Raw genomic sequence first — 26,651 nt, forward strand, 5'->3', positions numbered from 1 at the left:
ATGATATTTGTAAAAATAAAATAAAAATATATATTATATTCGTATTAACGTAATTTGTCGAAAGAGCGTTCGTTATATTCCACACGTTCTATTTAGAATCCTGTGATTTTATTAATTTTACGCGAAGATTCTTCTGTCTCAATAAAAATCAATAAAACTCTTTCGTCTAAAATCATTTTAATCGTCCCTGTTTGAATTGCAGCGATATCCCAATTTTCGATTCTGTAAATGCATATTCATAATGCATCTACTTGAAAGACCATCTACTTAGAAAAATGATTCAGTAACACTGTACAAACTCATAATTTCTATCTACGTAAATCTAACGTATGAAATCTTGCAAACCTCTTAAACGGAAGATAAAAGCAAAAGAAAAGAATCTAAAATGAACTTGTCCCATTAAGAAGTCAATTTCAGCTGCACCAGCTTCCTTTCATACAGACACAATAGAACCTTGCATACGTGTACAATGTACGTAGCTTGACGAAGGCCAAAGCTCTCGTTGCCATGGCTCGGTGCACGGTGTGCCCATGCATTATCGTAGTCATCTGACGCGAGCAACGTCCTGACAAGGAAGCCACGAAGAAGAGGATCGGAGCGACAGGTGTGCCCGGCGGTTGCTGAAGATTCGTTAGAGAAGGGAGGCCCACGTCCGATAGCAGAGGCGAGCATAGTCGTGCCACAACGTCTCGCAGTAATTAGGCAAGCTAATCACCCTCGGGCATGTTATCTTAATGGCCGCCGTTATGCCGTGACATCACAACTACCCCTGTCCACCGGTAGTTTAATTGCTCCGATAGGTTCGTGGACCGCACTCCTCTGTAGAATATCAGGCCAATGTCGATGGGTCTTCAACAATGGTCCCTTGGTACGCTCTTCCGGTTCCGTATCAACTATGAAAACGTTCCTGTACGAGAATCGCGATTTACTCCGTGAGAATAGACTCATAACTGACTGCCATAATTTCCTCGCAGCTTCGTCAGAGCTTCCTTCCAATGATCGAATGTTGGATCTCTTTGTGAAATTCATCATCTCTCTGGAATTCAGTTCGGTTCTCTAGGGGAAAACGAAGTTCTTGTTCTGTTGGACTTGGCGATATTTTTTTATCGCATTCGGTTGAAATTGTTGGTGAAACAGCGGTTGCATCTTGGCTTGAGTAAGGTTTGATTAATATTCTTTTATGGTACAGGAAATAAGCGGTTCAGTTTTGTAGCGTTTATGAATGTTTCCGAAGATCGAAGAATGTTTATTATTTCCTTAATCTTTTCAAGCGCCGTTTTACCATTATGTGATGTAAAGAAGGATGAACTGAATTTTGGTTTCGTTAGTTCGTAGAAGGCTGGAGAAAATGTGGCAAATAGGATCGGACAGAATCGAATAAGAAGTATTAGAAAATACGACGACATGTAAAAGGTTAGAGAATACACTAGGAAATGACGAGAAAATCCTGGTCCCTCGTGACTTCTATTTTCATCTTCATCTTGTGGGAAACCCTATAATTTCTCTTTATCCTGGACCTTAAATTCGTATTTTTACTTCTTTTCTATCTTAACGTACGTTCCAAAGAAAATAATGTACTTTTCTAATATTGCGTCTACAACGTTCCAATTATCTTATCTCTCGTTTCCATTTCACGAGTCAGTACATCGTAGAAATGATCACAATTAAACAAACGTTACGAACATTCATCGTAATCATTGAATCGTAAACAACTGTAATCGTTTGAATTATGATTAAGTGCAATACTTAACTTCGGGGTATTTAATTTTAATTCTACCGAACGATGCTTTCGACAGTCTTTGTCACATCGTAGTAAAACACAATATACAAATCAGGATAAAAATACGTTAAAATTGTACATATATCATACTGTATTTAACCCAAAATGTTAGACGAATGATACGAATCGAGGATTAACATTGTTGATGTACGGACGTACGTGGTCTTCCTCCATAATTATTTATTTATACCAATAAATAGTAATAATAATTTATTTTACGATGTACATTATTCGTCCGTACGATCGTTTTCTTGATTTTCTACTGCGGCGTATCTACTTAGACTCTGACGTTCCATGCTGTCGAATACTCGGAATATTTATTACTATTTCAGCTGGAAGCAAAAGAAAGCTAAAGCACTAAACAAATTCGTATTTCTTTGTGATAAATTCCTCGTTCGTCGAGCGCTATCTTCTTTCTCCCTGTTCGAACGCATCTCTGCTCCCCGTTTCTTCTTCTCGCCTAAATCAAATGAAACGCTAGAAGCAGGCAGAGATTGAGGACGAAACGGTGGCGGTTTCTTCTACAGCGGGATAATTCCGCGTTGTTGTTGGCGCAAGAAGCGATCCGCAAAACGGTCCTGCAAGAATGCAAATAACGAGCTGCGCCGTTATCCGACGTTCGTTGCATTAGCGAGTGACGCTCGTTGCTCGACGAAAGATAAATCGCCGGAGCCCCGACCAAACGAGTACACGTGGGAAAGCAATTCCGTGTCTACGAAGCGGTCGCTGAAGGATACGCCGGTTGTTCGGCGCTCGTGTCGCCCGTTTTCTGGCTGCTGCCACACTTAATCCCTCTAGTCATTGAATTCCGCCGGATTTTACAGGACATTAAGACGTATCCGTCGACACGTAAAAACGACGCTCTGTCTGGTGAGCCAATCTCGGTTACACGTAAACGCAATTAACTCGAAAGTGGAGGAGACCAGGTTAAACGTAACGTATCAAGAGGGTCGACGATGCGCGACTTCGACATGGCGAGCCGAGGCTTGACAAGGCAAGACATTGACAAGGCAGAGACATTCGTAGGATCGCAGTGTTCATAATAGAAACGACACTTGTCCGTATTTGTTCTTTTCCAGGAAACACGACAATACTCTATTCTCATCTTTAATATCTGACATCTTTAATGTTTCTTCGATATTATTTTACATAACACAATCACGTTGTTACAAAACACTACGAGTTATTATATCGTAGGGCTGTAGGTATATAATTAAATTATGAACTTGTGAAACTACGATAAAGATTGTCTTTTCGTAGCGTCAGTTATTTCGAGAATAAGATATACAGGGTGGTTGGTAACTGGAGGTACAAGCGGAAAGGGGGTGATTCTACGCGAAAAAAGAAGTCGAAAATATAGAATAACAATTTTTTTTTAATTTTGCCATCGAGACAACGATCTACAGTGAGATCCGTTATAACGAGACGTGATAAAGTGCACGCGTACCGAGCGAAAATCCAAAGTCGATTTTCTCGAAAACAAAGCCTCGAACGAAAAATTTTTATTCTATATTTTCGACTTCTTTTTTCGCGTAGAATCGCCCTCCTTCCGCTTGTATCACCAATTACCAATCACCCTGTAGATCATTTTGTATAATGATATAATAGAGATTTCTTCCTAACTGTTAGGGTTACTATCTAAGAAGACAACAAATTTGACAAGGGTTGCTTTCGTTACGAGTTACTCAATTACAATAGTTACATTAATGTCCGAACGAAACACTATCTCCGTATTTGCTGGTTTGTACGAGAGCTTTGTATATTTAAATATCGTATTGCTTATTCCACGAGAGCATGGGCCATTTATTGTAGCTTGAGAGTATGCAAACAGTATCTTTCTAACAAATAACATTTAATTATAACAATAGATATTACAACAGGTACTAATAAATATTTAGTCTTGGAGCAAAGTTATTATCAATTCTTCAACGAAAACAGATTAACGATGTCAAATATCGACTTTTCAATTACAATATTATTATTGGACAGAATTAATATCATTTTTAATTCATTGATTTCCACATAAACGTGGTGTAATAGCAGTGAATATAACGCTTGAGAAAGGGGTGCAAGTTTGTCAGAAAAGTCATTAAGGTAAATTTTCTTGAAGGGAATGTTTACGAGTTAAGGTCGGAACGTGATCACAATGAATATTAATGCGGGCAAGTTTGAGCAGAATAGAAATATCGACGTCAGTCTCCGGCAACTGTGGCTGATTTGAATTGAACTAACGCCAACTGTAGCTTGAGGAATATAAATTGAGCAGTCCGAGAGGAGGTGAATATGGAGAATGTTTCTCGATATTCTGCATTGCTGAAATTTGTTGGAAACGCTGCTAGAATCGGTATCGATCTGCTGTTGGATCCTTGACCGAACAGCGAGCTGTAATTTTTGAAATTATATTTAAACAACGGACAAGTAGAAACGTGTACAGGGAATTTAAATTCCGTTAATTAAAATAGTCGATCAATAATCGATATCCCAATAGTGCCATGCAAAGTATGACGACAATATTACTGGAAATCATATAATTGTTACGCAAAATCATTATATGTTAGTTATTTCATTTTGTTTTAGATTATAGTTATTCTATTATATTTTATTTGAAGAAAAATCGAAACAAAAAGCCGGAGTTCTTAATATTTTAATCGCTCTGATGATGCAGGTAAACTATAAATGAATCGTCGATAAATAATCGTTTTTGTGTAAGAGAATTCGTTTGAAGTTGAAGCAAGGAAAAGATAAATGCTTTTCGATGCTTTCAAATATTTAAAATACAATCTGTGCTTAAATAAAATTTCGATCTGTATCGATATATCAGTGTTTCGTCTGCTATGAATTACACAAAAGCTGGGTGAGATCAGAAGAATAATTTTTATTGGCGAAGTTTCTTTAGGACAAAGAAGAATAAGTAGAATAAACATGGCGTAAGAAATTCGGACATATTCGCGTCGGATCTTGAGAAATAATGTTACTCGATGGAACAGTTTCTTGGAAAACTGGAACTCCGTAGAAAAACCTTGAACATACAAGTCAGACGTCACTGTAAGTAGTTCAAGGCGGAATTGATCAGGCGTCGAGGTCCGATCCGAGGTCCGAAAATAGTACATTAAGACAAACGATATAAAAGCTGTGTTTGTTACATTCGTTCTCTGCGTCAGCATAATGAACTTTAACAGAGTTTGCTACTGCGCAAAATAAACTGCTTTACAACTGCATTGTAATGGAAATTTTCGATGAATAATTGTCAGTAATTTGAAAAGCACTTTGATTTTTCGCGAATTTTCTCTTCCACGATCTATTATCATTCGTATGTATCGATTTTTACAATATAGAAACTGTGTCAATGAAAGAAAAAAATTGAATTGGCTATTCAGTGAAACGAGAGCGGAAAAACCGAGCTTCTGATTTGGAATGAAGGACTCAGATTAATCAGTCACGTTTGTCCTTGCTATCTGCATAATGTAGAATGCTGAATTCTGTCATAGTTCAGACATTATTTGACTTTTGAAATAAAGAATAAACAAGATAAACTCATCTATGATACAATGATACAGATACAAAGTGAAATTATTGCAGAGATTAAAAATACTTAAGAAATTAAAATTTTCCGTTTCCGGGGCTGCTTAATTAAATTATACTTTTGTCGTTTTTTAGGATAAATTTATTTCATTACACACATTAAAGTTATTTTATGTCTTATTAACAGTATTGTATTATTTCTATTAAATGTATTATCATTAATAATATTATAGCTTATAATATTTAAATACCATAATTAATTAGATATTTTACTCTTGTTTGTTTTAGGTAAGATGCCCCTTATGTCTTTATAAATATCGGACGACAATTATTGTAACTAAGAGATGAGTGAGTACTGCCATTTTTTTCAATATAAATATTCAATTTTTAAACTGAACCACTGTACCATCATTTATGGGGCGCTCTGTAGATTATTGAAAATGTACAACGTTGTATTACGTTTTTATTCGCAATTTACATTTTTCCAATTTCAATACACACGTGCTCTATATTCTATGAGTTTCGATTAATGCTAGGCGATATATTTAGTCCAATTGATAATCAACTATTACCTTAAAATATTTATTTATCAACGCAAAGAACGATTCAATTTTTATTCAGCCGATGTACAATTGCATTTAATTAGAATAAGTTTAGGTAGAATTTAATCGTCGATTAAGTAAATTAATTATTTCATCGCCAATTAGATCGGTGATTTAATTAAATGTTAAAATTATATTCGTCCTCGGAAGTTAGTACTTAAGTCTTGCCTTGGATTTAGTATCACTGAACTTCAACTACTAACGATATCCGCTTCATGAACTGAAATTTACATTTCGATGGACATTAAAATATACATAATGTTTAAGTGCATGATTTCTGTGTTCGATATATTTACATAGATTTTACCAAATTGAAAGATAAGGAACAAGGGAAGCTTCAAGTGCTTCGACGTATCTTGAAAAATAAATAAATGCTAGATAAGACATTTGAAGCGATGAGAGCAGCATTTCTATTTATTGCAAGAATTAATCAATCGATGAAATAAAAGATTTGAGTTAATCAATTGTCCAGCAACGGCTTCCGCCGAATGATATTCAAAAATCGTCTATACCCTGCAACAAATTGTCGGACACGGATGCAAGAGGCGGCGATTCATCGACGGAAATCCAACTCGAACTATTCCAGCCCCGTTTTAATTAGAATGAATAATTAATAAACTTTGGCGGCGCGATGACGACGCGGTATATCGTAGCCCCGTCGCGTATCGTCGTTATTAAAACGCGTACGACGAATTTCGCTGGCGAATTTGAATGTCCGAATGTCGTGAGCCGTAAATTTTCCTCGGAATTATTATTAAATTCTCTGGGTCCAAGCTGGCCGCTCGGAATTGACCAATTGAAAATTGATAGTTATGTCGAATCGTAGAGCCGTCAATGTTCGCTTTGCCAAGAAATCTCTGCAAAATAAGCGCGCTGTACACCTTGGCAATTGCCAGCTTGAGGCTGATTTCAAAAATGGAAAAACACCGAAGAGGGGAAAAAAGAGAGAAGAAGAGTCGGCGGAGAGTAGGTTTTACTGTGATGGAGAAGCCACGGTTTGTCCATGCAGCGTTTACTCTCTGGTGTCCGTGATAATTCGAATCGCTAGGTGGCATTTTTCAGCGGTGTGACGCCACGATGTTTCGCAATAATTCTGCGAAATTTAAACAGCAAGTTTTATTTTCATTATTATACACCAGCAGCTGGAGGTCTGATTAAAACTGGACACCGACTACCTGCTTTTATGAATATTAACAGCAGGCCCATAACCCGGTCGCGATGACGCTTCGCCGGTGTCTATTGCTTTTTAATTCCACTTCCTTCCTCTCTGCGAAACTTTCGAGACGTTCGCTCCGTGGCTGAGCATAGAACGACGAAAATAGATTAGGATTAGTAGAGTTATATATTTGAGTATTTTTATAAATATATTATGTTCGTGTCGCGTGTTGGACAGTAATAGTCTTCTTCCATCGTTCAGCTTTGTTTATTTGGAAGATATATCTTCTTGAATTGATTGTGTAAACCTACATAGTTCTTAGCGTCTTATTGGAAAGCATAGATTAAACTTTACTTGCTTCCAGAAGGGATTAATTTCTTTAAAAAATTGCATAATGTTTGATTAAAATCTTTGTGGTTATCTGTTTAGCAAAGGAATTATTCAATATCAACGCATCACCTGGCAGTAGAAAATTTGTTCAAGATAGGATGAGCAGATTCTTTTTTAAGAAAAATAAGTAGGTTAATTTTATCCTGATTTTTGAAATTAATCGAAATAAAACCTGAGCAAAGACAATTTTTGCTTAAGACGATTGCTAATATACGAAGCTCGTATAACGTGAAATTTATTATGATACTACATAGCGCGTTATATTTTTTTTTTTAATCGCAATGGCGAGAAGAACGGAGAAAATTCAGCGATATTACGTTTTTAACAACAGAATTTTATTTCTATATCATACATCGTCTTCACAAGTAAGATGATTTTAATTACGACGAAATGGCTTATTTTCCAAATCCTTTATACTAATCCTTTATAAAGGAATTTTTATTCGTTCGTTGCGAATAACAAAGTTTTTAATTAAGAGTATAAAGATATAGCACTTCTTTTCTCGAGTTGAGACAAGAATATAAGGGAAGACAATATCGATTATTCTTTTGTTTCAGTAAAAATTAAATATCATCTAGGGAGAAATATAAAATGTTGAAACGTTCTTTTCAGTGTAGTTAATATAAACGAGACTCTACAAGTTTCCCGCTTCCAATTAAGCATTAAATAACGCTGTCAGTTATATAAATATCGCTTCGGCTAATTATTATCGCCGACCATAAATCCATTGCATTTCTTTTCGCTCAATCGTAGAAACAGGAGAAACGAAGATCAAATTCGATCGAACTATCTCCATTTGAAGCTTTACCAGGTGTTAATAAAATTCGCGCAATACTTTGCTACGTGTTGTGAATTCATTTCATTTTATATACGTTTCGAAAACATATTTACGTCCGTACTTATTGTTTTATGAATACGTACAAAGGGTCATAAATATTAATATTGTCGCAGGCCACGAAAGACTCGTTCATTTTTCTTGTTATATAGAACAATAGGAATACGAATGATTAATTGCAGATTACAATACAGATATTTAGAAATGATGTCACCGAGTGGCGCAAAAGACAGAGAATCAGCAAAAACGAACTCGTCGTATATTTTCCCGCCTGATATTCGATTATAGAGCGCCAGGTATACAGGTGAAAAAACCGACGAAAATACGTAACATTTCTCCTCGATCTTCGTTCGTATTTCTAAAAGTTCTTTAGTTGATTCTCGACAAACCGTTTGAAAATCATTGGACGCCGTTAGAAAGTTCAGGGTATCGCGACGATACCAACGATACCCGACGATCCGATTCTTCGTTTTATTAAAATTCACCGAACAACGGCGCATTTGCATTGCTCGAGGCGCAGCCGTTCACCGGCGAATCGTATCGCGTGTAATTGCGGAATGGATGCGCATTGACCGGGAATCCGACTTTTCAGCCGAGCGTCGCTTTCAATTAAGCGACGACCAGGGTCGAAGCTTTCGTAGCCGGGGCCAATTCTCATTTCGGCTAATTACCACGACTACCGTGTATAAATTCGCGAAATTTTCGCTCACGGCGGAATGGAGCGGAGAAAGGGGCGGATGGAACGAAGGGAGGGTAGCGGAAGGCAAACAGCGGCGAGATCCTTTCGATCGGCTTGATGAAGCTTTCTTCCCTTTCGTTCTTCCTTCGCTTCCCCCTTTGCTCGTTTCCCTTTTTCCTCCTCTGTGCCCGTTTCTTCGGACCTGCTTTCTCCGCCCCTCTCGTATTTGTCTTTTATCATTAGCTCGTTTCTTCGTCCCGTTCTCTCGTCGCTCTGTATGAAGCGAGGTAATTTCGAGCGGTCGTAATCAATCCGGCCGGCCGTATTTTCGCTTGATTCCGCTTTTAAATATTTCTCTTTTTCGCGGCGGGCTCGATCGAACGTATAAATTAGATATCGAATTTCTTTTCGTTTTAGAAAGCCAATTTGTTCCTATGCATACGGAGCTAGATTGTAGTTTCAGGAGAACGTTAGGAGCGAGATGATTTCGAGTAAATTGGTGCAGCATTTTTTCTTATCTTATTCAGTTACGATTCCTATTGTTTTAAGTAATTTCAACTGAAAAAATTAATAATTGGCGTTAAAAAATACGATACCTTCAATGTTACAATTGATGCCATTTTTGTATCTTGAAAATTTGTACGAACCACCTGAAATAATTCTTTTACATAAAAATAATGATTATTCCATTCTTGCCTTATAACGAATATGGTCGAAATATCGTTTTGCTAATGTATGCAGAATGTACTCGCAGCTTCAGCAGTCGTAAATCGTGAAACATGAAAATATAAACACTGAAAATACAACGATCCTAATTACATTATTCCAAATTACCTTCCAATTTTCTCTTTCTTTATCGACTCTCAATTTTCTTCAATACCAAACAATGCTTCGTATACTGAAAAGTTTCGAAAGGGCCGAAATCTCTCGATACTATCCATTGGAAAATAATGGAGTGAAAAGTTCTGGGAATCTCGGATACCTAAAACCCTATCTCTAGAACCGAAATCGTCAATGAAATCGGTTACACACAATATCACGCTCTGCTTGGTCCCTTTGCGATGCTTCAAATCCAAAAGGTTGATCTGGAAGAGCCGAGAATCCTGCCGGTAAAAGGTAGAATGGCCGTTCGCTGATTTTCATGCTATTCATTTGGGAAAGTTTGCCGCGCGTTTCGCGGCCGAAGAGAATCAGCCAAGTGGAGCCATTTCGAGCAGCTGAACCCTCTCCTCCCATTCTACAGAGTTAAATCTCCTTTTTTACTTTCTCTAGCGTAGTTCTTTCCAGACTATCCTTATGTCTTTCTCTCCTCGCCTTCGGACTCTTCTCCGCCGTCGGAGCTATTTTAATGGCAGAAATAATGATCGAACATTATGGTAACGGTATTTAACTTCTTCCAGCGGCCGACCGCCGCCATCGGGGACGAGCCGTTAGAGATGAGAAAAGTTGAAATGGGAAATGGAATTGGATGCATAACCCGACTAAGTGAGGATGCGAGGAAAAGCTGCGCCACGCTGGCTCACTTTCCACCTTTCCGCCGTTCTTCCGATTCTCACGATTTTCTCGCCATTCTTGTCTGTCACCCGTGCATCCCGCATACATTCATCTCGCTTCCTTCCATTTTCCTTTCGTCGTAACTTCGCCGGGCTTGTCGTACGGTCGACACAGTTCTTCCTTTGACCCGGCCCGACACTGATTGAACGCATCGATCCAAGTAGTCACGAGGTGCTCGGAAAGCGAGACGGATCGTCGAGTATCAGACGTCGCGACACGGGCTTCGATTCGTTTGAAATTTCACGTTTCACCTGATCGGATTTGCAGTTTGGATTGTTGTTCCCGATCTGCAATTGAAATAGATAGGGAAGATTTTTTTCTCCGCGATATCGTAGATATGTCTTGTCGTGAAATTGGACTGGGTTATTCCTTCGAGATCGTTTATAATGGGAAGAATTTTATGTGTTCCGTAAAATGAATATTTTCGGAACTTACGAAGCCTGCGGAGAGAAACGTAAATGTAGAAAATTTTATGAAACTTGAAACAGAGTTTCGTAAGATCCATAAACTTTATAAAATCGTATGTGCAGACCAGTTTAAAAAGTCTTTTAACTTTAATGTAATTTAATTAGCTTTTTGGTATTTAAAAAAAATTATGTTAGTAAGCGGATAAATGTAAAAATGTATATATATGCATTTAAGTGGCGCAGAGTTGTCCGAATATAAATTTCAATTCTAAAAGTTAGTCGTATAACGAGAGAAATTGATCAACTTTCATTGTACGAATTGATCGAATTATCTGAATCGCTTTGTTCACCAATATGTTCGAATAAATGAAGTGTGTATAATTTAAACGGAAATAAAATTATGCTTTAACATGAAGCTTTCGGAAATTAGTTCAAGTCCCTTTTCGATAAATGTAATCGAATTTTATAATTTATGAACGTAATTAAATATTGCTCTATTTATTCGAGGATGTTACCAATTTCCACTTCACGAAATATTTATCGTAAATGAAGTAATGATTCAATGCATGTTTGCATATTAGAATTTTAATATTACAACCTGAATATTTCAATCTTCATGCAGATATTTCACAGATGAAAATTATGAAATCCCATGATAAATTGTTACAACGCCATTGAACTCTCCATAGGTTTCAAAAATATTATTTAACGTTGAACGATATTACAAGAGAGTGGGAGAAAGAGAGAGAGAGAGAGAGAATTTTTTTTCATCTTCTCGATAAACGTTTTATCTTTCATGAGAAATGTTGAATCTTTTTGCAGACTACGTGTTCTGAATTGTAGTTGCGAAGTGATGGAATAACTAGATTTTACCAAGAGTCAAGATGGACAGAAAGGGGTTATTCAATTTGAACTTGGTGTAAAGTTCGGATAGAAGCACGTAACTAAATTAAATACAACATTTCTGAGATATTGTAAGTACAAAGTATGTAAATGCTGCCGGTGTTGCGAAGTGAAATAATCGCGTTATCGAACTTTCTGCTTTTGAACAGTCAGGTTTCTTCGAATTATCTTACGTAAGATTTTAATCTCTAAACTTTTTCAATTCTTATGTGAAAAATAATTTTCAAACGTGACCACCATGTACTTTTCCATATGATTTTAATCAACATCGAACAAATTTACCTACTTTTTATTCGTACAAATATCATAGATATTATAGGTAAGATTTCAAATGCGCAACGGAGAAAAAGAAACAAGAAAGAAAATGGAATTAATTATATTTTTAAAACAAATTCTGACATCATATCGTACAACTTTCTGACAGTTTATTGAAAACAGTTATACTTTGTCCAATAATTAAATTCGTGTTTTTAAAATTCAAAGTAACAATTTAAAAGAAACAGATCTCGTTTAACGTATTTAGCGACAATTTATTTCTCCATATTTTCAGATCTATAAGAAACTTATTACTTAACGATAAACTTCGTTGCAACGCAACTTTTTCTACATCGGCTTACCGTATGAGATCATACGTCACCTATATTCGATTTACATCGAATCAGGTTTCGTTGAGATTCGTTACGGGCCGTAACGTAAAAGAAACGTGGTATTGTTTCACACGATTGTAATTATCGGATAATAACACGGCGTATTCAGTCAGAATTAACTCGGTGTTTTTCCTCTCCGCTACCTTCTTCCTCCTTTTCGTTCCTCCTTGCTGGTTAAACTTTTATCGATAATCCGGGCTGCTGTCTGCACCCTCTGGGTAGTACTACTTTTAAGTTTAACGAAGGTTAATTGAAAGTACTGACAGCCGAAGAAGAAGTAGCAGAAGAAGAAGAAGAAAGTTATTTACTTGTTTCTTCCAGGAGATTTTTTTTTTTTGAGATTCTTGATTTCCAGCGAGTCCAATGTTAAGAAATACCAGATAAATTAGTAATTCTTAGTTTCCTGTTTTTCTGCTACTTCCTTACGAGGAAGAAGATACTAGAACGAAAAATTTGAATACATTTTAATTGCACTTTGAAATATCGCGAGTTTCGTAGAGGTTTAGGAAAATTGTTTCGTAATTAATATTACTACTAAAGTAGTTGGCTGGAAACGCTTAAAAACTAAAGTTCCGCATTTTAAAAGTTAGATGTAAGTTTTACCTAAGAATAAAGTGATTTTTTTTTAGTTGCTTCTTAGAAGGAATTTATTTCGAAAGTTATCCCGCAATCTAGTTTCCTAGAGATTTTATTCTCTTTGTTGGTTTTAATAAACGGAAAGATAAGATTTGGAATTTTCAATGGTGTCGGAATTAACAAAAATTGATAATATCGAGAAAGATGAGAATTTATGTGTATACATTTTAATTAGTTCAATCATTCCCCGTTTTATTATCTTCTATTATTTTATTTGATATAGTAAATTAATTTTTCGATGGAAAATTCCTGAAACATTAATTTCAAATTCCTCTGCCTGGGATAAACATGATATATGACAAGATTTGACTTTTTTTCTTTTATCGTGGAAAAAGCAGAATTTCATTATTCCAATTATACGAATTATTTCACGTGTAACGTGCAAAAACTTCTTTTTCATGTTTAATTTACTTATTTATTATTTATGGGATATTCAACGCACCGATATAAATGAAATAAACTTTGTTCGATTAAAGGACAATATTTTTAATAAATATTAACTAGAAAATCGCCTTTGTTGCATAAAATTTCGTAATATTATCAGGTTGAGGTTCTTGCAAGTGTGCTAACTTTGTCATTAAACAACTATGCGTGTTTAATTAATCGTCAGGGTGACCGATCGTCATATTACTTCGCAAACTCTCGCAGAACTTCGCAGCAAGAACGTCGTTCATGAGGAACGCTTAATATATCGTAGCAAAAACCATAATTGCGATCATGGTTGGCAAGGGCGGAAGGATAAATTGGGTACGATATTTCATTCTGCAAATTTAGGTGGACAAACGTTACGGAACAGCAATCGAGAAAGTTAAATGACAAGTCACATATTGCCTGAAACCGTTCTACTCGTCTATCAAATTGTTAAAGTGAATCTCCCTTCTACTTGTTGCAAAAAGATACACATCACTTTACTTCTAATCGATCGATTTGTGTATTACCAAGCTTTTCCTGTGAAGAGAGTAGTTTCATAATATCGAATTATGAAAATATTCATTTTATATTAATAAATTCGTTACTTTTCATATATTCAAAAGCAAGTGAAAGAAACGAGGCAAAGTTATTAAGTTAACAATAGAAAATTTATCGAAGCTACAATTATCTGAAACGAAGATAGATGAGAAATCAAACTCACTGTAAATATTCCTTTCGTCGTCGAAGAAAAAATCCATTCCAGAGACAATTTTCATTGTTTCAACGGGACCTGGCCAATTTTCAATTCAAAGAACTTTAAGCTAGAACCACTTAATCGATAAGAATCTCTGTTTTCTTGTACACCTGTCAGCGAACTGATTTTAGTTCCTAAATAAACACATCGATAGAACCATGGTATTACGTGGAAATTGCTCGACAAGCATAGTCTTCGTTTGTCACTAAGCTTGAGTCCCTTCAAGTCGCAGTAATGACCAGCGTGACGTTTGTCACGAGACGGAATACGATCACGAGGGATTGCGATTGCCGCGAAGAAAGAACAAGTTCGCTGAAAGTAATTAATCCTCCAAGTCCTCCTTCGCTAGATTTCCGCTCATGAAGTTGGACGAGACTTCTATTCACAGAGTTCCTTAGCGAGGCTTATACACGCAGCGACCGGCCGGCCCTTGCAAATCCGTTTCACATGGCCTCGCATTAATTACATGCACAGGCCACGGTGGATCATTAGCTGCTGATATCTTAAGGTAACCCCCTAGGAAACCTCTCGACCTGTACAATCGACTTGGGAAAGTTTCCCAGGATTAGTTTAAAGCCTTGTCTGATTCGCGATTTCTGACCTATTCTGACCATTCTCCCGGCCCTATGGCCCATTCCCACTGTCGTATCAATTATTTCTGCGCTCGCTCGCAACGTGAACTAACAGTGCATATTTAAGCAGGATTAAGAGAGTGCATTTAGCAGTATTATGGCTCTCTGTTCATCGTTATCGTCGCAATATTAAAAAATCAGAAAGAAAAAAAAATTGTAAAAGTACATTTTTTGCACGATTCGAGCAATATCTTATTTCGAAGTTCCTGTTCCGAAACAATTTTCGATGGGGAAAACAAATGTAATTAGTAATTTATAAGGTCAATTATCCGGAGTGTAATTTATTAAAAAGATTGTTCGTTGTTTCTTTAGAATTACGTTCTTTATATTTGTATCAAAGCTGAAATTCTTTCGCCATCTTGCTCTTTCTGGGTCGAAATTTCTTACTCTTTGTGTCCACCGACCAACGCTAGTATTTTGCCGCGTTAATTTTCCGTCACGTAGCCATCGTAGATTTTGCTAAAGCTGATTCGCGAACAGCGAGACACGCTCGTAAATTCGTGAGAATGCCGGCGTCTTCGCGAGAACATCGCAGAACCGTTCGTACCGGCGTTTTATCGCCTCGGGGATGAGATAAGGGATAACTGGAGATTATGTGTTTCACAGTTACCAGCCTCTTCGAAAGGCCTTGCCGTTTCTCGAAACATTTTTCCACCGGCATGTCAATTTACACGCGATGTTGCTCCTTGCTGTCGCGTTCAAAAACCACTCAGATTCCCAAAATATTTTGCAGAGTATCTGTTCCTATTAAAACGTTACAATTTTGACGATCTGAATATTTTACTGTCTTAGAATGTCGTCGTTTATCTGTCGTGAGAATTATTTTAACTCTTTTGAATTTGTTAGAGCACATGTACTCTCCCCCTCTCTCTTTCTCTCATTGTTTGGTTATTTTTATGTCTCGGTAAAGTTAACATTTTTGATATTATTATTAATTCCCAGATTAATGTAATTCGGTAGCTACGTTTAATTTTTTTAATTAGTCGCGTATTATCTTCTATCGGACAGTTCTGATTTTCTGACAATTCCTGATTTTCAAGAAACAGATACGGCTTTTTTCGAAATATCTTTTTTAAACAACTCCAACCGGGTATAGTGAAAGCCTCGGACGATACATCGTATCAGAAATAACAAGTTGATTAAAATCTGATAAAGTCCATAAATTTAATATAAAATTTATAAATCGAATCAAATTATAGAATGTCACATCGAGCAGTTTTTAACCCGACTGCCGCCAAGTCGCCGTTCGAAAAGTTATCCAAAATTAAGGGACGAGTCTCGCGATGGTTGGCTGCAATCGATGTCGATAAGTTGATCCTCGATACGTGCCAACGTCGGCCAAGTTTTGCTATATGAAGGCTCGCTCGTTTTTACTCCGTCGACCACCAACGTAGACAACTATCGAAAGTTTCTACAAATTTCTCAAGGCAATACGTAGCCTGCATATTGTCTGATATAACGATCCGCGTTTTCTCCAAGGATATTTTAGCTGCCGAAAGTGCTTTGCTCCTCCCAACGAAAGTTCCAAGCGGAACTTTCGCGAAAAGAATTTCTACCTATCTGGCTGGCGATAAAAGCTGTTCCCCTCGTCTGACACGCACTTTTGCGCTTATATTTTGCTAACGCTATTAAAGTTATAGGCCGTTGAACTCGAAGTTGTTTTATTTTCTTTTAACTTTGTACGATGTAATTTGAGATTTTTTTTCTTTACATGAAATTCTTAACTTCTTTTCTGAGAAAAGATGGCATCGTTGAAGATAGGAACGTGCAGTATTTTAAAGAGCTTTGGACAATTATACAATGTGAACGTCGTAGTCCGAGTGACTGTAAGATTACAGTTTTGTCCTGCATTCTTTATTTTCTTTAAGAAAATAGTATATATTTCTTTCTCTGGTTTCTACCAAATAAAATCGAACGATCCGTTGAATAAAAATTGAATAGAATAGAAAAAGGAGGAGGATTAATCACGTTCACCTTCTAGTAATTCCGCTTGGAAATGAGCGAAGTTATTTTTCGTTTCCATTATCGAGATATCTTTGTTTGACAAATTTTAACTAGACTTAATTACTGAACGTAAGAATTTAATAAAACGACCCATTCTTCCTCTTGTTATCCTTGTTAGAAGGATATTTTTTTCACAAGAAACTCTTTCTCTTTTGGCATTTTGCACATTTCTTATACATTCGTATGGGAAACGAATTTAAGAAATAACTTTTGACTTTGTTGTACACGTACGTCTTGTTATGATCCGTATTGTACACGTGTCGTACATCGTATCGTACGTAAATCGTGATAATGATCGTATTTATACACCTACTTACACGTAACGAGAATTAATTTATGTAAAAAGATATAATTTATATATTATACACTACCGTTGATAATTTTCAATAGTTTTTCCATTTATATCGTTTATTCTCCTATTCGCCACGTATTACGTAACTTCGATTTAGCATTAGTATCTTCAATCACCTGAAAACGAAACCGCTGATTGCATATTGGTGAGCTTAATGGTACCTTGGGAGATTTTCGTTCCCGAAGGAATTCGAGAAAGATTTTCGTAGCGATTTACAGGCATCGAATAGTCGTAAATTAGGGGCAAAGGATGGGAAACGATAATCGCGACGTCGTAAATCCCGCGAACCTCATTTCCCAGGCACTTATATCTGTCACCTAATACATTTCTCGTAGGCCATTAACGCGTTTCTGTACGATTGTTGGCATATATTATCCCATAGCAATATATCTCTGGATGTTTCCCTCCAGAGGAAGCAACGTGTAATCAGCGAAAATTGTCATTTCGTTTGGTTCAAAGATTCCTAATATTTCGAAAGTAGAAAATTCGATGTCACTTTTGTATAATATTTATACAAATACGTTTTGCTCGAAGAAACTTTTAATATCGTATTTCGATTATTTTATATCTCTTGGATAGGATCGTAGAGAACAATTTCGACAGATTTATAACTTGATTCCTTTTTTTTTTTTTTTGTTTCTTTATTCAAATCTTATATTTTGTTCCACCTTTAAGTTACTTTTCATTTCACGCGTATTAATTAAATGTCACTTTATTAAGCAGAGCAATGTTAGAAACATTTTCGAAATGTAATAATTGCGAGAATGTTATTAACTATTGTTCCCATTGAACATATAATAAGCGTGTATTTTCCAACATAGTTCCTCCACTCCCCTTTACATTCCTCATCATGATTTTATTTGTAATGGAAACATTTTTAGCACCTAGAAACATGAAAATATGATATCGTTAAATACTATATCGTTTCGAAATTGTACGATCTTTAAATAATTCTCCAATTTAAGAAAGTAATATTTTAACACGTTTCAGTAAATTTTCACTGCTGGTGCACGTGCAGCTTGAAAAAGTTTTATCTCGTTCTGTTATTGTTCTTTTTGATATGTTGTTTCCTTCCCGCTGCCTTTCTCTGTTGCGTTATCTGGCGTCGAGTTACGAAATTTCACAGCATTTTGCTCGCACGAAAAATAATGTTACTGATAAAACAAACACCTTTAAACGTGAACCACCTAATTCTGCCGGTTAATCCGCTTGTTTCGCGTTTTAATTTATTACTGGATTTAAAAAGGTTTACACTACGAGAAATGTAATTGCCATGAATTTTTTTCCGACTACGTGTTTCGAATTGTAATTTTTAATTCACGATATACCTTTCGTTAAGATTACGGTAAATATAATTACAGATAACTGTAATTTTAAACATTGTACGAGCGATGGTTGTGTTTAAATCTTTCGTAATTTATGGAGTCCGCTGTGTGTTTGGTTTAACCATAAACATATATCGTTATAGTTAGATAACAGTTATCATGGTCTTGCAATTGTTAAGTATAATTGCTAGCTGTACTGATTAAAGGTCTTGGATATGGACTAAATTGAGTGGAGATTGCTCGAAGCTTGATTGCTTCTAAGACCGACTTTCCAATTAGAATTGCGTCTGATTACGAATAATCGTGTTTAAACAGAGGTCCATAACTGCGGTCATTAACTGATTCTTTTTTCAACACTGTACCTTCTGCATAATTCTACCGAATTATAATTGAAATAATTATTTAAACTATATTCGACAATGAGAGAAATTTTGCTCGAAAGAACAAAGAACGTATGTGTTGCGCGAGAATGTACGAATTATTCAATGTGAAGCACCTATGACGATATTTAAAGGATGAAGCAAATCTCTGTTTAGATTCTATTTACTTAGTTGGATTCGTAAAAATTTGAATTTAGATACGTGGTATACCCTCAATCTAATTATCGTGAAATCGAAAAATAACAACGCTACGGTGATTACGTCTAACATAACGATAGTTATGATTAATTAGAAAGAAATATTTGTAACGAATATTTGGCAAGACATATGGAAAAAATATTTGAAGATATATTAGGTTGTCCGGAAAGTGTCTTTCTTCCGCAAACGTGTTTTTTACAAAAATGCACCTTCATACGAACGTGAAACCAAGTCTGTGAAATGTCGCGGTGTTTATCTCAACAGAACAAAATGGATCGTACGTAATTCGGCAAAATAATATAAAACAAAAAACGTTGTGCGTCTATTATTTCCTCGTAAAACGAAAGAAACTTTTCGGACAACCTAATACATGGATCCACTCCAAAAGACGTGAATTATATATTGGAATTAAAGAACAGATACGTGGAATATTTCTGACAAACCTGAAAGCAAACTTCTGAGTTTTACGCTGCGTCGATGAAATGCTTCCTTCTTCTTGGCATAAGCATTCCGCTAAGTCCCAAAGTCTTTGACCTTTCTTCTTTCCCACCTTCGATAGCACTCGAGAAAATTACCCGCGATTCAACTAATCGCACTTTTTAAGCGTACACTAATTACAAAATGAAACTTGTGCGCTTAAAAAATAAAGTAAAACGCCGTCATTGAGATTCACGCCAATTGCCTGAGCATGGCCGGTTCAGCTACGCTATTTATCCTACGGCTCCGGTATTCGCGAATTCGAGTTTACAAACTCGATTTAAAGCAGCGGGGCTTTAATAGTCCACTCGGAAAAACCGGAAAAAGGAACGAGAGGTTGGAAAAACGGGAAGAAGGGGGACGAACGCTCGGAGCCAGAACGAGGAGGAAAAGAGGAAGCAGCGAGGAGGGAGCGAGCTATAAACGAGCGTAAGCGATTGCGCGCGGCAAACTCTCGCGAGTCGTCGCTGGAATCCGATTTGATCGTTGAAAATGCGTGGCCGTCGTTGCATGTGTGAGCACGTAAGCTGGCTGTGTCATCGCCGAAGCGGCGAGAGATCTTTTGAAATTTACATCGACGTATTAAATCATATTGAATTATGCAGTATCACGTAATTCCGCGCGATCGTTCTGGGTCACTATCGTCATCGTGTCCCGGCTCCGTTTGCATAAATGGAGCGTGAAATGGACGCGTTGCACGTGGTCGGTTTGGGAATGTTTCGGACGAGGAAGCATTAGAAAGCCGAAGTGCCTTGCTCTCGCATCGATCGCTTGGGAATATTACGTGTATAGCTCTGTTGAACAAAAGTAAGCTTGTGGGACGAGTTAAGATAAGAAAGAGCAATTCTAAAGTGGGAATTCCGCGATCGTTGCTAATTAGGTTAATGAGGGGGATTAAAGGAACGCGCACTAATCGAGAACGTAATTAAATAATTGTATGTTAACAGGAAAATTTGATAAGACGATACAAGTATGCTTATACTCTGATATAAATATACTGAATTTATCTCGCACATTTATTGAAATATGTATGTGCCGTATACATTTTGTTTTTGTTTCTGTATTTAGTGGTAGGATCACGATAGCTATTATTTTATTCTTTGGATATATCTATTACACCGTTCTGAGCCTAATAATCCTTTATTGCACTTTCCTACATAGGCTGGAGTTAAAAACACACGAATATCGTAAACCTACCGATTAAATCCATCGATTATGTCTAGAACTATCTTCTGGTTACTATTTATTGTAACCAGCGCATCTGCATATGGATGACGAGCGCGAACTCACGTTGTCATTTTCAACACATTTCGTGAAATGACGGAAATGCCGCAAGTGTACCGCTAAAGTGGAATATCAGCAGTATACTGGAAAGTGATGTCGAAAAATAATAGGATAATTCAATTTAATGGACAACGATTTTAACGTTTCGTTGATTCGGTAATAATATAAATACCTCTAGACTGAGAACGAGAGTTTCGTTTGGCATAAAAATTATTTTTTGGCCGACAGAAGCATTAAAATTACAAATTACATAAGATTATTATGAAAATTTACCATGAATGAATTTAACTACGGATTATTCAAACGACTAGGAAATTTACTCGCTGCTACGATAAATTAATTACAAATATGATAGATAGAATAGTATTCGTATTTAGAGATGTACATTTCGCCTCGTGAGGTATAAACTAATCTGAAAGAACACGCGAGGAAATTAAAAGTCGTAGATGAAAGAAAGCAAAAGGAGAAGTTCGAATTTAATCACTTTCCTGCTAATTATTGAGAATGTGCTCTTATTAATGAAAAAACTAATTTCATCGGCTGCGAAATACGCGTTCCATAGTAGACACAAATGAAACGAGAGCATTCGGAATAAAGATCGAATCGAAATGTAATTAATGTATCAGGCTATTTTTTTCTTCTCCTTTTTCCTCAATCTAGAAAAAGAATATCCTTAAATCTAATGTTATTGAAACTCAAATTTAATTTAGCTCCGTGGAAAAGTTAAAACCAAGACTGGACGAAAGTGATTTAATCAAGAGTTTTATGTTAGAATTAAAAGCGCTAGTACACGCGAACGGAAGCGAGCTAATACGAAGCATAGCGAGGATCTGGTGTAAAGGAAACGAAAAGAATGAAACAGAAGTTGTTACCTTGTAATTTAATTTTACAGCAATATCATCGCGTCGGAAAGTAAGAAAGTACTGCTAAAGAAGAGAACGCAAAGAGCACTTAATGAGCCGACTAACGAATTAACGATTGAATAAGCTGTTTTTATCTGCGGTACAAATCCAATTAATTCCACGTAATATTTTAAAGGCGAAACCAGTTGTTGTATAAAATATATTCAAGAAGTTTGTTTTAAACTTTAGGAGCATTATACGAGTGTATCACGCTTATGAGCAATATTCCTTCGTCTCTCAACTTTTTAATTATCTTTAATAATTCACGCATAGTTCAAAAGTCTTTTAAATAAATTTCATTTGTTTTACGTAGGGACGAATAAATCGGAAAATGTGGAATTACATAAAAAGAAATTTGAAGGAGCTGCGTCTAAATTGTCAAATCAACGAATACATCTAAACGTCTAACAATCACATCGGCTATTTTAAGATTACATCGCGACTTGTCACTTGAATATAAAACGGAAAGTCAGAACCGGATCTAAAAAATTGAATAAATGAAAATAAAAGCAACGTGAAATTTTGAACAGCTTCTCTAAGATAGAGTTTATCATTTTACGTATAAGTCTTCTTAATACGACGTTTGGTATTAACGTGTCAAACGTTTCTCCACTCGACGGCGCACGTATCTCTACGTCTTTTAATTCCCAGCCGAGTTTTTCGTTCGTAATGTAACGTAATCCACTTACGTCCGGTATCCGATCAAAATTTAAACACGGCTGGTCGTAAAAACTGAATTTATACCTGTCCCGGAAATACAGCGTTACAGGAAGTTGGCCGATTCAACGGGCGAAGTCTTGGTTGGCCGCTGCTTTTGTTCTTGCGCGAAAACTTCAGTTCGGAAAGATCTATGTCGTCCTGTGTGCCTCCGGTTGCATGCACCGTTCGAACGGTACTAAAATGTTTTAGTGCGCGTTTCGACGTGAAAGATGAATCGAGAAATTTTTTAGAGTGAACCCCACCTGCTCCCTGGCACGTCGGTAAATCTTCCTGCATACTCTTTTAAGTGCCAACCGCGTTTCGATTCAATGCAGAGTTTCGGCTCAGATTCTATCTTGTCCGTGTTTCGACGTTTTTAACGACTTTTTCCGACACCCTTTGGAGAGTAACAATCTGCACGGTACACTTTATCTTTTATACTAATAGATTGTGTAACAGGATCAGGAACGGTTCTTTCCAGTCCACATTTTAGAATTTTAGAATTTTACATACGATGCATAATATACAATTTATAGAATCTTACTAAGAAGAGGTTGTTGAGAATTTTGGATCTTAATAGCTGAAATAATGGTATAGGAACACTAAATTTACACTTGGAATTTATATTAGAATAGTTATACAGGGTGGTTGGTAACTGGTGGTACAAGCGGACAGGGGGTGATTCTACGCGAAAAAAGAAGTCGAAAATATAGAATAAAAATTTTTCGTTTGAGACTTTGTTTTCGAGAAAATCGATTTTGAATTTTCGCTCGGTACGCGTGTACTTTATCGCGTCCTTCCCCCCCCCCCCCCTTTCCGCTTGTACCACCAGTTACCAACCACCCTGTATATTTATTTGACAAACGATTTCAAAGATATTCATCGATACACGCTTGCACGCGTCTCACCTTCTTCCATATCAGACTTTTAACTGAACAGTTTGTATTCCTTTGTTTTCGAGACGCCGCGCACACACAACTTCCACACACTGATATTCGCATACAAGTATCACTACTACGCAGTTAACCTAGTCTAGCACACAAAATTATACATATCTCAATAGAGGTAATGATACGAACGATAAGAAGTGGCTGAAGAATGAAACGCAATTATAAGAAGATAATAATTAAAATTGTCCTAATACCACCTACACGTGGGAAAACGCAGAAGCAAACATGGCTATCGAGTATAGAAGCCAATGGAAATACAAATATCGCCACGAAGAATGTGAGCAAAGTAGATAGATGGCCATGGGCCTGCGCTATAGTCGAAAGAAAAGGAAATTAATGGAAAATGAGGGGGCAAGGACGAATGAGAAACTACGTAGTACGAATACAGGGGGGAAAAGCTTAACGTTAGGAGAAGCGAAGAGACAAACAAAAAAAAAGAACACGATGGGGTAAAATTAATAACTGCTTGGTGGAGTGCGAGGAACGAGAAAATAAGGGGAAGGAAATCCACCGAAGAAACGTTAGAGCGAGAAAAGAAACGATAGACGGAATATAAACGGACGAGAATAGCGAAACGCGAATCGCGGCAAGGAGCCGAGAGAGCTGGCTGATGGTAGCTTTGTCTTCGATGAACGGTAAATGGGGAAACGGTAACGTCGGAGGGACAACAATAGCTTATTGTGTGCAGCTAGGTACGTGCTCTAGCGTCTCCGTTGATATACAACCGTGCTTGTTACGTAGCAATGTCCGAAGACAGAGCGAATCGCTTACCAAGACTATACTGGACTTCTCGACGCGAGAGTCCTAATTAGCATGTTACACTGTTAATCTTGGAGAACCACAGCGACTGCTGTAAGATGCTGCCACAATGCATCGCACGGCTCCCCGATACAACCGTGAGTGACATTGTTGTTTCGCATTAAACGTCTATCGCGTATGAGTGCTTAACGCTCTTAGCACATTGTCCGCGTTTTTGGTAAATTTACCGTTTTTCGCAGTATCACTGTTTGCCATCGAATTATCTTCTATTTTATTAAATGCACGATTATATAAACGATGCATGTGCCGAAATCAATGTAACGAAATTTGCTTTGAAAATGCGTATGTATTATTAATTCTCATAGGGATAGATCTGTAGCAAACTTTTTAGAAATTGTTTTAATTGCTCCGAGTATATTGAGGTGTATTATTAGATTATGACAAATGGTAGATGAGCGAGTGGGTTTGGAATTTTCATACGAATTTCGCTCTGATACGAAAAACAGGTAACAGAAGTAAAGCTTTTTGTAAATGATTTGATTTATTATGGGAGGTAGATGAATAAAATGAAATTGAATGCAGGGAGATTCATGTCAGAAGCAAAGAAGAGGTAATTAATCTTTTAAAAGTGCATTGTCGCTGCAAAAGGAAAAGATGAGTATAAACATAAAAGCGAAAGATCGTCATTACACGTTTTTATTTAGAACGGAATAGATTTTATGAAATTTTCTTGCTATAGAATATGAGTTAACCAATATATTTAAATACCACTTATATTTGTTTTAATATTTGCAAACATACAGACAATGGCCTCGTTCTAGCGATCGAAATGGAATCATAATGTTTTGTAAAAGTAAGTTGTTGTTTCATTAATCAAATTGTAGGGAAAACTACTGTAACTGGGAAAAGCATTCGTCATTGCATTGGAATCGTAAATAGAACTGAGACAATCTAGTCGAAGTAGTCGCTGTGCAGTGACAACACAGCAACTCCCACAGTGCTGAAACCTTGATTACCATGCAGCATGGTTAATCTGGAGTCCTAGAATGGCCACGAACTAGAAACAATGTTCATCCCAAATCTCGTGATACAGAATGGCTTAATGTTGCTTCGCCCATCGAGACTTGGCGATTTCTATGCACTTCCTCCATAAACGTCCTTTCATTAATTGATGATGTAGAGAAAATGCAACGGGCATAGTGGAACGTTCCTCTTAGTAGTAATTTAATATGCAAATAGTTTTCTACGCTATATAAGTCGACGTTTATGAATTATCAATTAACCAAGATAAACGACAAAAGTAATACAGAAGAGAATCATGCTATTATTTGCTATTATTTTATTTATTTTGCTATTATTTTTTTTTGCTTTATTATTTATTTATTTTGCTATTATTTTACTACACGAGTCTCTTATCGTTAGAAGCTGAATCGATCAATTCCACTTTTTTCAAATTCCTCAATGTCATTATGTATTTAAATAATACGATTAACGTCGAATTCTCGAAAAACAGATGATTTGCATCAATTTATTTATCACACGGAAATAATACAGGTAACAATTATCTCTGAGGAAAATGTAAAAATATTGATCAGTATGGCTTCTGAATGGATTATACAATCTGCGAAGTATTAGGTTAACACATAAATTCCTCCTGTTTTTATTCTATCGCTGGACGAAGAAAGTGGAATTAATAAAACCTAATACAATAATGATTCAGTTCATGTAAAAGATATTTCTTTAAAACATGGACCACGCTCAATTTCTTTCCCTGCGTATTCTAAATGAACTTTCCTATACCTATCCTAACAAAGAGTACCGTAACAATCCTACTAGTACTCGTTGTAGAACGTCCTAGGCGACCTATGTATCTCACCCTACGTCAGCATCCATTTAATAAAATATTCATCCCCATCCAGTCGTTCTGGAATAACAACTGCACTTGAAGCTGGTGTCGCGTATATCTTAAAATCCGTTCCAATTTCAAGTCGGACGGATCTGTCAGGACCATTCAGCCTCGGCTCGAGAAAGTACGAATCAGAATTTTAATTAAGCCTTGCATAAAACCGCACGGTTATTCCGCAAGAATATATTCTATCGGATCGAACGAGAGAAGTTTCGCTGTGGATCAACGTGCACGCCACCGGGCTCGCAATTAACGGCCGTTATTACCAGCTGTTATTACACCGAGAACGCTGATCCTATTTCGCCTTACACGTCGTTCCGTATCAAAATAGTCTGAATTATTTCGTACGTGTCCTTCGCTATACGTAGACGCTGCTGCACGAAGCGGAGTATCGTCACGCTGTTACGAAATGTCTACCGGTAGAATTTGAAATTCACCGACGTAATACAAATTTATGGAATACAGTGACAAAGTGATGATACATCAGCACGCAATAGCTGTGACACG

At 36.7% G+C, this 26,651-nt stretch overlaps 1 protein-coding gene and 1 long non-coding RNA gene across 4 annotated transcripts in view; one reads left to right on the plus strand and one right to left on the minus strand.

Moving 5' to 3' along the window:
- Positions 1–26,651, plus strand: part of LOC117153898 (mind bomb 1) — a 345,338-nt gene that overhangs the window by 232,370 nt on the left and 86,317 nt on the right. The gene's annotated exons all lie outside the window — the stretch shown is intronic.
- On the minus strand, positions 7,732–20,097 carry LOC143302447 (uncharacterized). Of its 2 annotated transcripts, XR_013057967.1 has the most exons (4): positions 19,611–20,097; positions 12,784–12,914; positions 12,446–12,702; positions 7,732–10,805 (listed from the first exon to the last, which is right to left on the minus strand). It is a non-coding gene; the product is annotated as an uncharacterized LOC143302447 (long non-coding RNA). The 2 variants fall into 2 exon arrangements; XR_013057966.1 differs by lacking the exon at positions 7,732–10,805 and having other exon boundaries at positions 12,338–12,702.

Source organism: Bombus vancouverensis, chromosome 3 (assembly GCF_051014615.1).
Source record: "Bombus vancouverensis nearcticus chromosome 3, iyBomVanc1_principal, whole genome shotgun sequence".
NCBI lineage: Eukaryota > Metazoa > Arthropoda > Insecta > Hymenoptera > Apidae > Bombus > Bombus vancouverensis.